The following is a 17,296-nucleotide window of genomic DNA, read 5'->3' as shown; positions in this document are numbered from 1 at the left end:
GTTTCCGATCAGTTTCCCTCAAATATTTGCTTTTTGTTTTTCCCATACTCTGACCTCATAACCCCACTGTTACCATAAATCAGTTAGGGCAGGGATCAAGTCCACATGTTCATCTCACCCTTCATGCCTGGCATAGAGAAGGTGCTCAATAAACAATTATTGAGTAAAATGATGGATCCTACTGAAAGTATGGTTCTCTTTGCAGAGGCAAATTAAGAGTGATCAAAACAATAAAAAAATAGAAACTTTTATATCAGCAGGGGAAGTTTGATTGTAAACTAGGTTACTCTTTAATCCAGCATTTCTTGGTTACCAATCATCGTGAGTATTGTCTTTACTGCCACTTACAAGAACACCTTTGGAGCTCCTCTGTGAATTGCCTTCTGAAGCACCTTTTGAGTCACGTTAAGAAAAACTGTCTCCTTGTCTCATTAGGGAGACCACCTCAGGGATGATGTACATGCCTGATCACTGCACTGTACACCTGAAGCTGAAGCTGAACAATAATGAATGTCAACTACAATTATATATATATATATATATATATATATATATATATATATATATATATATATATATGGCTACAAGAATCAGAGTACAACCTTAGGAATAGAGACAGTGGAAATGTAATAGCTGTGTACGATGTCAGAGGGGTAGTAGATGGGGGAGGGGGATTGTCACTGTGTGAGGGACATAAATGATAAATGTCTAACTAGTACATTGTTTTGTGCACCTGAAACTAATAAAAAAACAATGTTATATAAAAAAAAGAAGAAAAAAAAAACTGTCTCGATTTTTACTGGTACCTTGCTTACTGCCCCGAAGTGATTATCAGATGTCTCTATCATCCACTTTATTCACCATATGACTTCAAATAGTCCTCGATAAGTATTTAAAATTATTTAATTATCACAAAATATTTTGGACAGTTTTGAAATAAGGGTAAGACCCTTTTCCCATGCTGTGGCTGGTTAGAGAAAATACTCATTTGGATATCAAAAATGTTCATTACGTAAATTTTCACATAAAGTTTAATTCCTATCATACATACATAAAAGAGTTTTCAATGTGAGGGAGGGGGTTACCACTTTGTGAGGGGTGCAATTGTCTAAATATTATGTTGCTTTGTACACCTGAAACTAATTTTTTAAAAAATTCAAGGTTATAAAAATAAAAGATAATTTTAACCTCTTTTTTAAAAAACAGTTTCCATTGTGAATCCTAATGGCAAAGTCATTAGTAACGTTCGGTTATCAGTGGTACATCATCATGATTAAATTCAGGCATCTCCCCCAGTTTACTTATTTGGGAAGTGAGCAAGTGATTGCAAAGGACCCCACTTGGGATTTACACTATCCATTTACAACTTTATCAAGTTTGCTAATAGCTGCTGTTATTAATAAATGTTCTTTCATAGAATGGAAATGAGATTCGAACTGCTCTGAGTGGCCTCACTAGGCAGAACTACCCTGTTTTCCCGAAAATAAGACCCAGCTGGACAATCAGCTCTAATGTGTCTTTTGGTGCAATAATTAATATAAGGCCTAGTATTATATTACATTACATTACATTACATTACATTATATTATATTATATTATATTATATTATATTATATAAGACCCGATCTTATATTACGGTAAAATAAGACCGGGCCTTACATTAATTTTTGCTCCAAAAGACACATTAGAGCTGATTGTCCAGCTAGGTCTTATTTTCGGGGAAACATGGTAGAACCAATGGGAGGAAGCAATATAAACACCAACTTTATTTATTTTTTAAGACGGAATACTTTATTCAAACCCATCATTGAAATGGACAGGTTGGGTCTGTAACAAAGTGTCATGCTTTAACACATAGGCCAGTAACTATATGCTGGAGTATATACACTGCTACATACAAATTAACTGATCAGACAACAACTTTTCAATGTTTCAAACAGAATAAGGTTCCCTGTAAAAGCAGCACTTTTGTGACATGTTAACTTTAGTAGTCCTCTCCTTCTTCCTCACCCTCTCCATCAACATAATTCACACCAACCTCTTCATAATACATCTCAAGGTCAGCCATGTCCTCACGGGCCTCAAAAAACACTCCTGCCTCCATTCCCTCATCCACGTACCAGTGAACAAAGGCATGCTTGGCACACATCAGGTGACACTTGTGGCCCAGACAAGCTCACAATAGCTGTGGTGCTGCTCTGCACACACAACAGCTCTCTGTACTTTGGCCAAGTCTCCACCAGGTACTACAGTGGGAGGCTGGTAATTAACGCCAACTTTGAAGCCAGAGGGGCACCAGTCCACAAACTGGATGGAAAGCTTGGTTTTGATGGTGGCAACGGAGGCATTGACATCTTTGGGAACCACGTCACCATGGTACCACAGGCAGTAAGCCACGTATTTACCATGGTGAGGGTCACATTTCACCACCTGGTTGGCTGGCTCAAAGCACGCATTGGCGATCTCTGCTACAGAAAGCTGCTCAGCAGAGATGACAGTGGCATATGTGGCCAGAGGGAAGTGGATGTGAAGATAGGGTGCCTAGTTGGTCTGGAATTTGGTCAGGTCAACATTCCATCAAATCTGAGAGAAGCAGTGATGGAGGACGCAATTTGACCTATGAAACTATTCAGGTTAGTATAGGTTGGGCACTCAATATCGAGGTTTCTATGACAGATGTCGTAGATGGCCTCGTTGTCAACCATGAAGGCACAATCAGAGTGCTCCAGGGTGGTGTGGGTGGTGAGGATTTAGCTGTAGGGCTCAACTGCAGCTGTGGAAACCCAGGCGGGCTGGGTAAATGGAGAAGTCCAGTTTGGACTTCTTGCCATAATCAACAGAGAGATATTCCATCGGCAGGGAGATAAACCAGTTCCCCCACCAAAGCTGTGGGAAACCATGAAGCCCTGAAGACCTGTGCAGTGGTCGGCCAGTTTCCGAATTCGGTCCAAGACAAGGTCGGTAATCTCTTTGCCCATGCTGTAGTGCCCTTGGGGACATAGTTACTGGCAGTATCTTCCTTGTCTGTGATGAGCTGCTCAGGGTGGACTAGCTGGTGGTAGGTGCCAGTGCAAACTTCATTAGTGACCATGGGTTCTAGTTCTACAAACACTGCCCTGGACACATGCCAGCGCCTGTCTCAGTGAAGAAGGTGTTGAAGGAATCATCTCCTCCCCCAATCATCTTGTCACTTGGCAGCTAGCCATGGGGCTGCAGGCCAGTATTCCAGGCAGAAGAGCTCCCAGCAGGCATTGCCAATCTGGACACCAGCCGGGCCAATGAGCATGGAAATGCACTTATGCATGGTTGCTGCTTTGCAGCTGCTGGGCAGATGGCTGAGAGGAAGACGAGAAGTTGTTGCTTCTTAAAGCAGGACTCTGAGGCAGTTAATATAAGAGAACCTTCCAAACACCAATTTTAATTCATTATTAGAAAGGACCAGCCAACCATTAGCAATATCTTACTGAAAATATGTAGCTGCCAGTTTTTTGGTCTCTAGTTTTTATCTTTTCACCACAAGGAGCTTATCAGAAATGCTAAAAATGATACTTGATCTCCTTGGTGATGGTGGTGAGGTGGGGGTAGTTATCTCAGTCTCTCTTGGGCTATTAAAATACCAGCATTACAACAATAAGAGTTTGAAATATAATGCTATTGTTTAGGGAGGTATATGCTCACCTAGCTAGTGGCCCAAAGGAATTAGAAAAGTGTCAAATAAAAATTATGAACTAGAATTTAGGGGAAAGGATGACTGAAGGAGGGTAAGAAGGGACAGCCAGAAAGAGATGGAAAAACCCTCCACACACACCAAATAAGCAATTTTTGTTTTGTTGGCTGTATGCCACAATTAAGAAAGCTTCCTAGCTGGCTGTGACCTAATCTCACATCAAATATCACTGCTGTATGCTGTGTGCACAGGTCAGGCATGGGTCTCTCCATTTCAGCAGCTCTGGATCAGTGCTCTCACCCTTGGGAGTCAAGAGATACTAAGACAGAAATGAGAATGAGAAAGAATATAGTGTTTGCTTACTGGTATAAATCTGGGGTGCCCGTGGGAGCTGTTTTGACTGGGGCCAGATAAGTCAACCTAGGCCAGTTAGAAAGGTTATGTTCGCATCAAATAACTACACAAAGGTATGTGCATACATACTCTTTGGCTAATTATTAATGGTCACTCTCACCTGAACCCAGTTATTCTAACTAGGCTCAGTATATTAACTTATTCTGCCTCTCTCTTTCTGGCTGTAAGTCCAGGATAAATGCCAAATTTCTCAGTACAGCCCCTGACTTCTTCCCTATGTTCCTTCAAGAGAACCTGGGGATTAGTCATCTGCTACTAACCACATAAAGTCCAAATGCCCAGGCCCATCATAATCTAGTTCCAACCTAACTTTCTAGCCCAACACATTCTCCTCTTTGTGAATCCTTACTTCAATCATCCAGTCACCTAAACACACCCTGGGATGTTCTAACTCTCAACATTTGCTCATGCCACTCACCACTGATTCCCTCGCTCTTCTCTACATTGTCCAGAACTTTCTAGAAGAAGCTCAGACATTTATTCTCACAGATTGAAGCTGTCATAGACCAGGGCACACTGAGTAACCCGATGCTTTACATAAAGGTCTGGCTCCCCAAGATTGGCTCACCTTCTTGGCAGAGCCCAGTTTATAGAGAGTAGTTGCAACCTGGCAGTGTAAGGAACATGTCCACATAAGTGTCTCCTTTGATTCAGTTTGGCTATGCTTAATGTTTAACAAAAACTTTCTGAAATAATTGCCAATGTTTAAAAAGTAGACTATTCCATATTACTTTTTAAAATCTGTATTTCTAGTTTCTTTTGAAATATCAGAAAATACGGCATCTGAGCTTACATTCCTGTGTAGCAAAAATCATCCAGCACCTAGTAGCAGCTGTTCTTTCACCTGAGGCTGGTCTCTGCCATTTGCTATCGTTCCCAGAGCTCCCATGTTTCTTACACCCAACTTGTTTTACTCATTTGGACCACATAACTGGATGCTGTGGTCATTGGAATTTGCAGACCACCCCCTCCCCACACCAAGGGAATGTTAAATCTTATCTTCCAGTACGCATGGCTCTACAGAGCTGTAGCTCTTTCCAGGAAGAGCCATGAGACAGAAGGGCAGAAACAAGCTGAACACCCTTACTTGGCTCATCCCTTCTCCCTACCAAATGCCATGTCCTTCCTCCCATACCAGAGAGGAACACAGGTCTTAGGCCTATGTGGATTTTGCTCTTTTTTCCAAGGTTGCAAGACAAGACTATTTACTCCCATTCAGCCACCCATTACTTTAGTAAGTTTTTTATTTTAGAATAGTTATAGATTCACAGAAAATTTGCTAATAAAATTTGCGAAGATTGTTCCCATATACCCCATATTCAATTTTCTCTGTTATTAACATCTTACATTACTATAGTTCATTTGTGACAATTACAAACCAATATTAACACATGATTATTAACTAAAATCCACATTTTATTCAGATTTTTCAGCTTTTACCTAGTGTTCTTTTTCTGTTCTCAAGATCCTATCAGGCAAACATGAGATGAATCCTGACTCTGGCATTTGTTGGATGTGTTTTTGGGGAAGTCACTTTACTTTGAGCCTCAGTCACTTTTCTTTGAGCCTCAGTGTTTTCAGCTATGAAGGTCACTCATTCATTCAACAAATATTTTTTGAGCACTTACTACATGCCAGGCACACTTATTGCTGGTATGTAATATGGATCAGGGTCCTACTCTCTTTTGGCTTATATTATGTGGTCATGGGACAAAGGAACATAGTAAAGAAAAAATAATATAACAGTGGCAAGTACTATGAAGAAACTAAACAGAAAAACAGCAGAGTATATTAGAGACATTTGAGCTGTACTGTAGATTATGTGGTCAGGAAAACCCAAATGAGGAGGTGGCATTTAACAAAGCCCCAATATTACCGTGCTTCCTTGAAAATAAGACCGGGTCTTATATTAATTTTTGCTCCAAAAGACGCATTAAGGCTTATGTTCAGGGAATGTCATCCTGAAAAATCATGCTAGGGCTTATTTTCCAGTTAGGTCTTATTTTCGGGAAACATGGTAATAGAGACCAAGTTATACCAAAGTATAGGGGGAGATTGCTCCAAGTATGGGATATCGCAAAGGCTCTAAGGTAAGACGAGCTTGAAGTGTTCATGTAACAGAACAGCTGGAGCTATGTAAAGTAGGCAGAGTAGCAGACCAATAAGGTTGAAGAAGTAGCCAGATAGTCTAGGTTAATCGTGTCACTTAGGGTGGGAACCTATTATGTAGTCATACCTGGTGGTCTGTGTTAACAATGTGATGTATGACGGGAGTCTTGGGCCACACAATATTCAGCTCAACCCACTGGAGGGGCTAGAGACTAAAGTCTGCCACACAGATGGTCAGCTGTGGATTTGTGGCCAATTTCTAATAAAAACTCTGAATGCCAAGGCTTGGGTGATCTTCTCTGGTTGGCAATACTCTGCATATTTTCACACATTGTGTCTGGGAAAAATAAATTCTCTCCACACAGCTCCCGTGGGAGAGAACAACTTAAAGTTCAGTGTGATCTCTGGACCCTGCCATATGTTCCTGTTACCATTGCTGAATTTAATCTGTATCCTTTTGTTATAATAAAACATAACTGTGAACACTGCCGAGTTCTCCAAGTCCTTCTAGTGAATTATTAAACCTGAGTATAATCATGGAGATATGGGGAATACTACAATGGAGTCAGGGAGTATAATCAAACTCACGAAAGTCAAAAAATTTTTTTAAAAATCAATTCTATTTCTATATACCAGCAATGAACAATTAGAAATTGATATTTTTTAATTATAAGAGTATGAAAAATACAAAATACTTAGGAATAAATATAATATGTGCAAGTTTTGAGTGATGAAAGCAACAAAACACTAGTGAAAGAAATAAAAAAAGACCTAAACGAAGGGATTGTTCATAGATTGGAACACTCAATATTGTTAAGACGTCAATTCTTCCCAAATTGATCTACAGGTTCAATGCAATTCCAATCAAAATCCCAGAAGGATTTTTTGTGAAACCCAATATGTTATCTGATTTCTAGACTTAATATAGATAGAGCTACATTAGTCAAGAGAGTATAGTATTGGAGAAATGGTCGTCTTAAAAAATCAATGGGAACAGATTATAGAATAGACCTACACATAGAAACAGACCTACACATATATGTAAATTTACTTTTGATAAAAATGCAAAGAAAATTTAAGGAGAAAGATAGTGTTTACAACTGGTAATGCTGGAACAATTGGATATTCATATGAAAAAACAAATCTTGATTCACAATTCATACTCTATGAGAAAAATTAACTCAACTGGACCATAAATCTAAATCTAAAACTAAAACTATCAAACTTCTAGAAGAAAACATGAGAGAACAATCTGACGACTTTAGATTAGGCAATGATTTTTAAGATGATATCAAAAGCATGATCCATCAAAGAAAATAACTGGTAAATTAAACTTAATCAAAATTTAAAACTTCTGCTCTTCCAAAGGCACTGTTAAGTAAATGAAAAGACAAGCCATGGACTAGATAAAATATTTTCAGATCACATAAGTAATAAAGTCTTGTATCAAGAATATATAAGAGCTTTCAAAATTCAATATTAAGAAATCAAACAACTTAATGAAGAAATGGGCCAAAAATATACACTGACAGAACTAAAGATATAGAGATAATAAATAAGTATATAAAAAGATTCTCAACATCATTATTCATTAGGAAAATGCATATTAAAACCACTGCATGCCTACTAGAATGACTAAAATTTAAAACCTGACAATTCCTTGTACTAAGGAGGCTGCAGAACTGAGGCACTCATACGTCATTGATGGGAATGGAAAATGGTACAGCTACTTTGAAAAACAAAATGGCAGTTTATTGCAAAGTTAAACACACATTTACCGTTCAACCCAGAAAACTTGCTTCTACGTATTTAACCAAGTAAAAAGATTCATTGGTGCCTCAGACAAGAATACAGTCAGAGCCTCCGCTAATATCTCTGGTCATTATGCAATCTTGTTTGGCTAAATAATATCTCCCCAAATTACTTGAGATGGCATCTTCTTTGTTTTAAGTTGGAAAACAACTTTATCTTCAGAAATATCTAAAATTAAGCATGAAGTGAAATAAGTCAGTCGGAGAAAGACAAATACCACATGATCTCACTTATATGTGGAATCTAAAGAACTGAGTAAATAAGCTAAGTAAACAGAAATAGGCTCAGAGATATAGAGGAAAATCTGATGGTTGCTAGATGGGAGGGGGTGGGGATGAGGGAGAAGGGGAAAGGATTAGACAGCATAAATTGGTAACTACAATATTTCCATGGGGATATGAAAGACAGTTTGGCCTGTAGCTTCCTTCAAAATCAATAATGTTGTAAACATTTTGTAAGGTGTCAGATGGGCACATGTCTTATTAGGGAGACCACTCCATGGACGGTGTAGATGCTTGACTACTGCACTATACACCTGAAGCTGAAGCTGAATGATATTGTATGTCAACTATAATTTTACATATAAATATATAATTTTACATATATATATATATATATATATATATATATATATATATATATATATATAGTCCTGGGATATGGAGCATGGAGCATAGCATAAGGAATAGAGTAAATGGAATTGTAAGAAATACATATAATGTCAGAGGGGCAATAGATTGGGGGAAGGGGCTTACCACTTTGTGAGGGGTGAAATGTCTAACTATTGCATTGTTTTGTATACCTGAAACTAATAAAAAATAAAATTAATAAAATAAAATTAAATTAAGCATAAAATGTTGAAGAGAATCAACAGCATCATATTAATGTTTTTGTATTAAATTTTCATATTTGATACTTTATGTACTTAATAGTATTAAGAGAGTTTCACCTGTTAGAGTTATCTGGTTAATTTAAAACATGTAATTGAGCACTTGATTTAATCTTCTATTTTAAGTTGGAATTTTCTCATTTATTTGTAGAAATGGAACGTTAAAAGAAAAATAATTTTAACATCTTCACAGGTTAGAGATCTCTAACCTGTAAAAGTGTTAATCTATTGAAAGATTTGCAGTTAAAGGAAACTCTCTATTCACTTAATGTAATCACCAAACGCTCCACAGGAAAACAAATATTGACTGTTCCTGGTAATGAGTTTCACCACAGATCTATTAATTATCTCCACATTATAAAAGAGTTCAAGAAGGAAGATAAAATTACAGCCAGTTCCCAATGTTATCTTATTTACACTGTATTGGACATATGAACAAGAAATGCCACTGGGGGCTAGAAGGACAAAAGGAGAATGATATTCAGCAGCAACCAGACCCACATACAGCATATTAACCCCTCTAAACAAGTGAGATTATTTTTACACAAAGCAAATTTCAATTCTGAGTTGCTCTTTATCAAGTTATTTAGTATTGGCTTTCGTAAGAAAAAAACACATAGCAAACACAGCCAGGGGAAACATGTACAATTTCTGTAGCTTGGTAAAGGGCTTTTAACCTGTGCTGCACATATGGAGGGTTAGTTTTATGAATGAAAAGTGGTGCTATAATAAATCATAAATTCCTAACTGGGTAGGTCATGAGGGGTAGTCACACTCCAGGCATATAACTTCTTTAGTAAAAGGCTTATTTTTGCCTTAAGCAAGCCCTGTCCATTGTTTCTATGCATCTAGGTTAACACAATTTTGAAATGCCTCTTTTTTTTTTTAATTAAAGTTTATTGGGGTGACAATTGTTAGTAAAGTTACATAGATTTCAAGTGTAAAATTCTGTAATACATCATCTATATATCACATTGTGTGTTCACCACCCAGAGTTAGTTCTCTTTCCATCACCATATATTGGATCCCCTTTACCCTCTTTTTAGACTCCTTCTAAGACTGTAATCACCCTGAAGAGAGCATATAATCTTAACTATGCTATAATCTGATCCCCACCTTGCCTTCTTCCCCATTCATGTAATCTTCCTTACATTCCCACCTTCATTTCAAATGCATAAAAGAAACTGCAAAACTGTTATTCTCCCAAGCATTTGAGATCTTGCTTCCTGGCAATTGTTGTCAGTTTTGGCTTAAATAAACTGTTATAAAAAGTCTTTCCAGCTTTGGATATTTGGATGTTCATCATCAACAGAGAAACACATGAGAAGTGAGGTTTCTTTTATACATACACATAGAAATTATAAGTGTACATATTGTATGTATATAAGTTAGTAAATTTTCAGATTTAAAATTGCAGTGCAGCCATCACTAGATCAGGAAACTGAACATTCCAGAGCCTGGACAAGATGACAGAGTATGTAAACACTGCTTGCCTCACTCTATGGCCACATTCAAATTATAGAACTAAATTACAGAACAATCAACCTGGAGAAGCAACTGAAGACTAGCTGAACAGAACCCCTATAACTAAGGATATAAAGAAGAAGCCATGCCAATACTGGTAGGAGGGGTGGAGACACAGAATGGGCAGCCCCACACACATGTGATGGTTGAAAATTGGGAGGAATATTTCAGTTGCAGAGGTCCCCCCTAAAGAAGGTGGGACCCCAGCCCCAGACTGTGCTCCCCAGCCTGGAGCACTAGTGCCAAGAAGAGGAGCTCCCACAACATTTGGCTGTGAAGAACAGTGGAGATTCTATGTAGAAAAATAGTGGATGAGACAGAAGGCTGCTGGAAACCCAGGTGTCCCTTATAGGACCCACACATAGACTCACTCACTCACAGACACTCACCCTGGGCTCTGGCAGAGGGACAGCAAATTTGGAGGAGCCAGAGACATACAGGGAGAGACAAAGTTGTGTGGTGTCAGGACAAGGTCTGGAGGGACAGCCGCCGTGTCCCTCTGTGGAGCCCTCCTCCCATGCAGCCTATGGGTGGGCACCAAGTTTCCTGTGTTGAGCCCTCCTGCACACGTCCAAAGCTAAAATTGCATTGGCTTCGTGAAAACCACTCACTCCACCCTGGTGTCTCCCTGGGACCTCACCCCACCTAATTCACACACTGCCAGGGGTACTTTCAGTGGTGGGCAGACAACCCTGCCCCACTCACTACAGGAGGCTCTTCCAGCAGCAGGCAGGTGGCCTCCGCTTGTACACTGTGGGAGGCACTTTCATTGGCAGGCAGCCAGCCCCACCCATGATGTAGTCTTTCTTGGACAACTCTCAGGGGTCTGTAAGTCTCATGTGGGTGGCGGCTGGCTCAGTGTGCTCTGAGCTTTTTGCTGAGTGGCCCCTCAGCACTGGAACCCACCCAAATCTGCATTAACCTTGTGAATACCAATGCTACTTCAAGAGGATGTGTGCATCCATATATTCATTGCAACATTGTTTACAATGGCCAAGATGTGGAGGGAGCATGGGTGTCTGTTGATGGTTGAATGGATAAAGAGGAGGTGGTACATATATACAGTGGAATATTGGTCTACCCTGGAAGGGAATGTGTTCTTGCCCTCTGCAGTGGCATGGATGGACCTGAAGGGTACTTTGCTGAGTGGGGTATGTCAGACAGTGAAAGACAAATGCAATGTGATTTTACTTATATGTGGAATCTAAAGAACAAAATAAACAAAGAAAATGAAACAAACTCATAGAGACAGAGAACATTTTGATGGTTGCTAGATGGGAGGGTTGTTAGGAATGAATGAAAAAGGGGAAGGGATTAAGAAGCACAAATTGGTTGTTACACAGTAGTCATGGGGATGTAGGGTATAACATAAGGAATATAGTAAATAATATTGTAATAACTATGTATGGTGTCAGATGGGTACTAGATTTATTGGGGTGGAAGATGGTAGAAAGGTTGGGGGACAGGGTGAAAAAGGTGAAGGGATTTAAAAAGTACAAATTGGACTGAGATTCAAGATGGCAGAATAGATAAATACTGTGCTTCCTTCCTTCCTTCCTTCCTTCCTTCCTTCCTTCCTTCCTTCCATGAACACATTAAAATTACAACTAAATTATAGAACAATCAACCTGGATAATCACCTGAAGTCTGGCTGAAACAGAAGTTTTATAACTAAGGATATAAAGAAAAAGCCTCATCGAGAATTGTAGGAGAGGTGAACACACAGAACTGGCTAACTCCAAACCTCTGTGTGGAGGTTGAGAACTGGGAAGGATATCGGCCGCGGAGGTTTCCACATCAGACTCTCAAGCCCAGAGTACTCACGCCAGGAAGAGGAGCACCCACAACATCTGCCTGTGAAAAACAGTAGGGATTCCGACCATCCAGATGGGACAAAAGGTGGCAGGAAACCCAGACGTCCTCTTAAACAGCCCACACACAGATTCTCTGACTTCCAGGCACTCACCTTGTGCTCCAGTGGAAGGACACTTCTGAGGTCTGTGCTCCAGTGGAAGGACACTTCTGAGGTCTGTGACATACGGGTAGCCGACTGAGTTGTGTGGCTTCGAGAGAAGGTCTGGAGGACAATCAGCATTTTCTCTGTGTGGGATCCTTCTCCCGTGAAGCCAGCAGGTGGGCTCCATCTTTCTTGTGTTGAGCCCACCCCCACATGGCCAAATCTGAATCTGATTGGTCTGGTGAGCTCTCCAGCTCCTATCTGCTAACTCACTGGGACTCCGCCCTAACCAACTCCTCAAATGCCGGAGGCACTTTCTCTGCAAGCAGCCAGGCCCACCTGCATGGCACTCTGTCTTGGAAAACTATCCCAGTCTGACAGACCAAAGGTGGGTGGCAACTGGCCTCAGTGTGCTGTGGGACTTTTGCTGAGAAGCTTCAGGCTTAGCACTGACACCAATCCAGAATTTACATTATCTAGTGACCACAACTCTTCTCACTGTAGTGACCCCTAAGACCTTGTCTCCCCTAACTTGCATGCCACATGAGGCTTTATCAGTGGTGAACCTTAAGGGAGCTGGCAGGTGGCAGCAGGCCTTGGAGTGTCCTGGCATTTTGCAGAGTTACCCCAGGCCTGGTACTGGTGGCAGACGTCCTCAGTTTGCAAAGTGGCCTCTCTGACGTGCCTCCAGGTTTAGCACAGGAAGTAAACAACCACAGATAACTTTGTAGCTCCTACCAGGTAGTTCCCAAACAGTCACCTGGGTGTGCCATAGAGGCCAAGGCCTCAGAATCAACATAGTTGGAGGTTGGCTTCAGACCACAGCAGAGCTCCCGCCCAATTAGCCCCACAAGCGGCACACACAAAGGGCAGTCTCAACAGGCACCAGAGCCAATGGAGGCGAATCCCACTCAATGGGGTAAGTCCCCTACACAGCAGCCTGAAATCTATGGACGTGGCCAAACCCCAAGCCAATCAGCCTGAGGGTCAATCCCCCCTACTGATGTGCCAATAGCAACCAAAGCTCAACTATAACAGGAGGGCACGCACAACACACAGGAGAATAAAAGGTTCAAATCTCCAGGTATAAAACAAGTAAGTCATGGGATGCAATGTACACCATAGGGAATATAGTCAATAATGTTGTGATAGCATGGTACGGCGTCAGATGGTTGCTGGACTTATGGCAATCACTTCTTTAGGTAAATAAATGTTGAATAACTGTTATGTACACCTGAAATATAATATTCATACTATATTTAATATACTAATAACATATTAATATAATATTGTATGTTAGCTATTTTTTAATAAAAATCTTTTTAAACATAATTAAAAATGGGGATAAAAGAAACAGGAATTCAGTGCTGTTTACAGGTGTGTTCAGTTTTGGGTAATTCAACAAATTACACATTTATATGTGATATCCTTTGTGTATACTTCAATAAAAAGTTAAAAATAAAAAATAAAGTTATTAGAGAAATTTTCCTTAAAAAAAAAAACACCTTTTCCTCCTGAAAAGAATTGTGCTGCCAGCCATTAAAACAGCAACTTTCCGGGGCAACCGATTAGCTCAGTGGGTTAGAGCGCAGTGCTCTTAACAACAAAGTTGCCAGTTCGATCCCCACATGGGCCACTGTGAGCTGCGCCCTCCACAACTAGATTCAAACAACTACTTGACTTGGAGCTGATGGGTCCTGGAAAAACACACTTAAATAAACAAAAGTTTTAAAAAAATATAGCAATTTCCCCCCTGCTAATTAAATGAATTACATAAATATGCTCCAAGGGCTAATACTTAAAAATCACTTTCCTTTTATTGATAATTTAAATTTAACCAAGTGTGAGCCCTGACAGTAAATATGCCTAAATCACATTAAAGACACCTCCTAGAATGACCATGAGGGGGCGGTAACACCAAAGCATCTGTATGTTTCAGGACTATCTCTTTCCCTCACCCACCTCACTATCTCACCCCTTCTGCTAAAGCAAAGGTTAACATCCTCTGTCTTCCTGCCTCAGGGACAGACATCCCAACTGGTCACTCCTGGGGATGTGGCACACCAAACGTAACACTATTAGGACATAGTTTGGGTTATTTTGGATTTACACAGCACTCTTTGCCAACTTCATTGAAAACATGTTTTCATGAGAACTCATCTCATTCCACCTACTGCCAGCTAAATTTATCTCCACAGAGTTTAACAACATGGAATGATTAATTGGAGACCAAGCCATTTCCTGAGTACTTTGGACATAACTGATTCTCTGACTGTGATTCACCCTCATTGCTTCAGCTGTCTGTCCCTGAACAAAATGCATTTATTTGTTTTCTGTGGTTTGTTGATCTCTCCTTTCCTTCTTTCAAATACAAACATGGTTAATTTGGAAAAGCAAAATTGTTTTTTTCCTCTTTTTCTCTTTAAAATAGTCTTAATTAAAACACAGTTAACGAAATCCTAATAAGAGCTAAGTCATATCACTACTCCTGCTCAAATCCCTCTAAGGACTTTGTACCACTAAGCAAAACTCAAAGTCTTTAGAGTAACCTATACATCAGGACCACAGGATCCATCCAGCCCCTATACACACTCTCTCCCTCCACTCTCCCCGAGCTCCTTGCTAGTTACCAGGCAGGCTCTACCAAAGGGTCTTTCCACCTGCTCATTCCTCTTCTTGGATCATCTCTCCCCATGCAGAGGTCTCCCTTCACTTCCTTCAAATGGCATCTTCTAAGTAAGCCTTTCCTGGCCACTGTACCTTAAATGGAAATCACTATCACCTGCACATACACACACACACACACACACACACACACACACACACACACACACACAATCTCTATCCTTTCTTCTTTCTTTCCTTAGCAGCATTTCCACTGACATACCATACATTTTACTTATTTATGTAGTTTATTCTTTACTTCCTTAGAAAAAAGTAAGCTGTATGGGGGCAGAGGGAGTTGTCTGTTTCATTTGCTACTATGTCACTGTCATGAGGGACAGCCTGCAGGATCTCTGGTCCCGCTCCCCACACAAGAATGCAGGATATAGTGAGGCCAAAAAGGAACACCCATGGAGCCATAGGTAGGGGAGTCATACCACTATACTCTCACTGGCAGCTGGGTTGGAGACACAGGAACCAGGAGCAACACGATTCTCAACCCTCACTGTGCCGCTTGCAGGCTCAGCCACCATCTTCTTGCTAGCTCCCCCTTTTTCTGCTAGCGTAACCACAGCAGTTATATTAGTGGCCAACGGCTCACTGGTTACAGCTGACGGCCAACTAGCCACAGCTGATGGCCATTTGATCACAGTCGATGGCCATTTACTACCTGAGCCAGCACCTTTCTATGTGAGGCCAAGAGCCTGGAAACTGCATTTTGGGGCTCTGTCCCCACAGTCACCAGCTACTAGAATAATATCCAGTAGATAGCAGGTACTCAACAGAAATTTATTGAAAAAAAGGAATAAACAACCACCAAAAAAACCCCAAGAATTGCATCTTCAAAATACGTCCTATCATCATGCTTGTACTTCCTTATTATTCAGATCTCTGCTCAACAAACATCTCTATCCTACATATTCAAGTAGCCCTTGCTGCAAGTCACTCTCTGTACCTTTATTCTGATTTATTTCTTCATAGGATTCACCACTGTCAAAGTTTATTACTCAACTATTTGTTTACTTTAAAAAATTAATTATTAGTCTTGCCCATTTGAAGGTAGGCTCCATGAGATGAGGGCAGAGAATTTGTTCTGTTCATTGTTGTGTCTCCTCAGCTTAGAATGGTTTTTTTTAAATCAAAAATCATTTTACCACATATATGTGCATCGATTTCTGAATGCTTGATGCTATTCCACTGATCTATATGAGGGTCCTTTCTCCAGTATCACACTGAACTCATGTACTATCTTATAATAAGTCTGGAAATCAGGTAGTATATGAATTTCTCCCAAAACTCGTTCTGGAATTTTAATTGGGATCGTATTGATTCTATAGACCAATTTGGGGAGAACTGACTTCTCAACAATATTTCATTAAATCCAGTCAGAGATATATATCTGAAGATCCTATAAGCAGTGAGGACCCATGCCTTAATCTCTGGCAGCACTCTGGGAAGGTGGCAAGACCTGAATGGGAAAGGAACTTGATAGTTTTAAGCCTCATCAGATGCCCTTGCACTAATTGATGGTGGCTCCAGAAGTGCAGAAACCACTGGTCTTAAAGAGATCATATAATCGGAGGCCATGGGTATCTCAGCAGTGACTCATGATGAATAAGGATCATCATGGGAGAGGCAAACAACTTACTCATTGGCTTAAGATCTGAGTTCTCTGTGCTGCCCTAGGTTTCAACTCCAAGAAAATTGGAGTTGAATTTCCCCTCCGTCCAATGATACGCGAAGCACAAAGTAGAAGGTGATATAAGAAAAATAAGTAAATTAGATGTATTAGTCTGGGTTCTCCAGAGAAACAGAACCAGTAGGATGTAGATGAGACAGAGATAAGAGTTAGAAATAGAAATAAAGATAGAGATATGTAAAGAGATTTATTGTAAGGAATTGGCTTATGTGAATATGGAGGCTGAGAAGTTTCAAAACTTGCAATCAGACAACTGGAGACATAAGAGAAAAAGAAAAGCCTAAGAACCAGGAGACCTGATGGTATAAGTTCCAGTCCAAGTTCAATGAGACCTATCCACATGGGGGAGGTCAAACTACTCAGTCTACCCTCATAGGCACACCCAGAATCGTGCTTAACCAAATGTCTTAGCACCCCATGGCCGGTCAAGTTGACACATAAACTTAACCATCACATGAGATCATTGTTGCCCTGAATTTTTGGACCATGATTCATACTTGTGACACTTTTTGACTCTGGTCAGGAAGACATACATCCACAGGCCAACTATAACAGGAAAGT

The 17,296-nt window shown here is 40.2% G+C and overlaps 1 pseudogene; it reads right to left on the bottom strand.

Annotated features, from left to right (window-relative positions):
* Nucleotides 1–1,984: 1,984 nt before the first annotated feature.
* LOC117027619 (tubulin alpha-1A chain-like) lies at nucleotides 1,985–3,304 on the bottom strand (annotated as a pseudogene).
* Between the last annotated feature and the right edge of the window lie 13,992 nt (nucleotides 3,305–17,296).

Source organism: Rhinolophus ferrumequinum, chromosome 9, assembly GCF_004115265.2.
Source record: "Rhinolophus ferrumequinum isolate MPI-CBG mRhiFer1 chromosome 9, mRhiFer1_v1.p, whole genome shotgun sequence".
NCBI classification, from domain to species: Eukaryota; Metazoa; Chordata; class Mammalia; order Chiroptera; family Rhinolophidae; genus Rhinolophus; species Rhinolophus ferrumequinum.
This window is presented reverse-complemented; position numbering and strand designations above follow the sequence as displayed.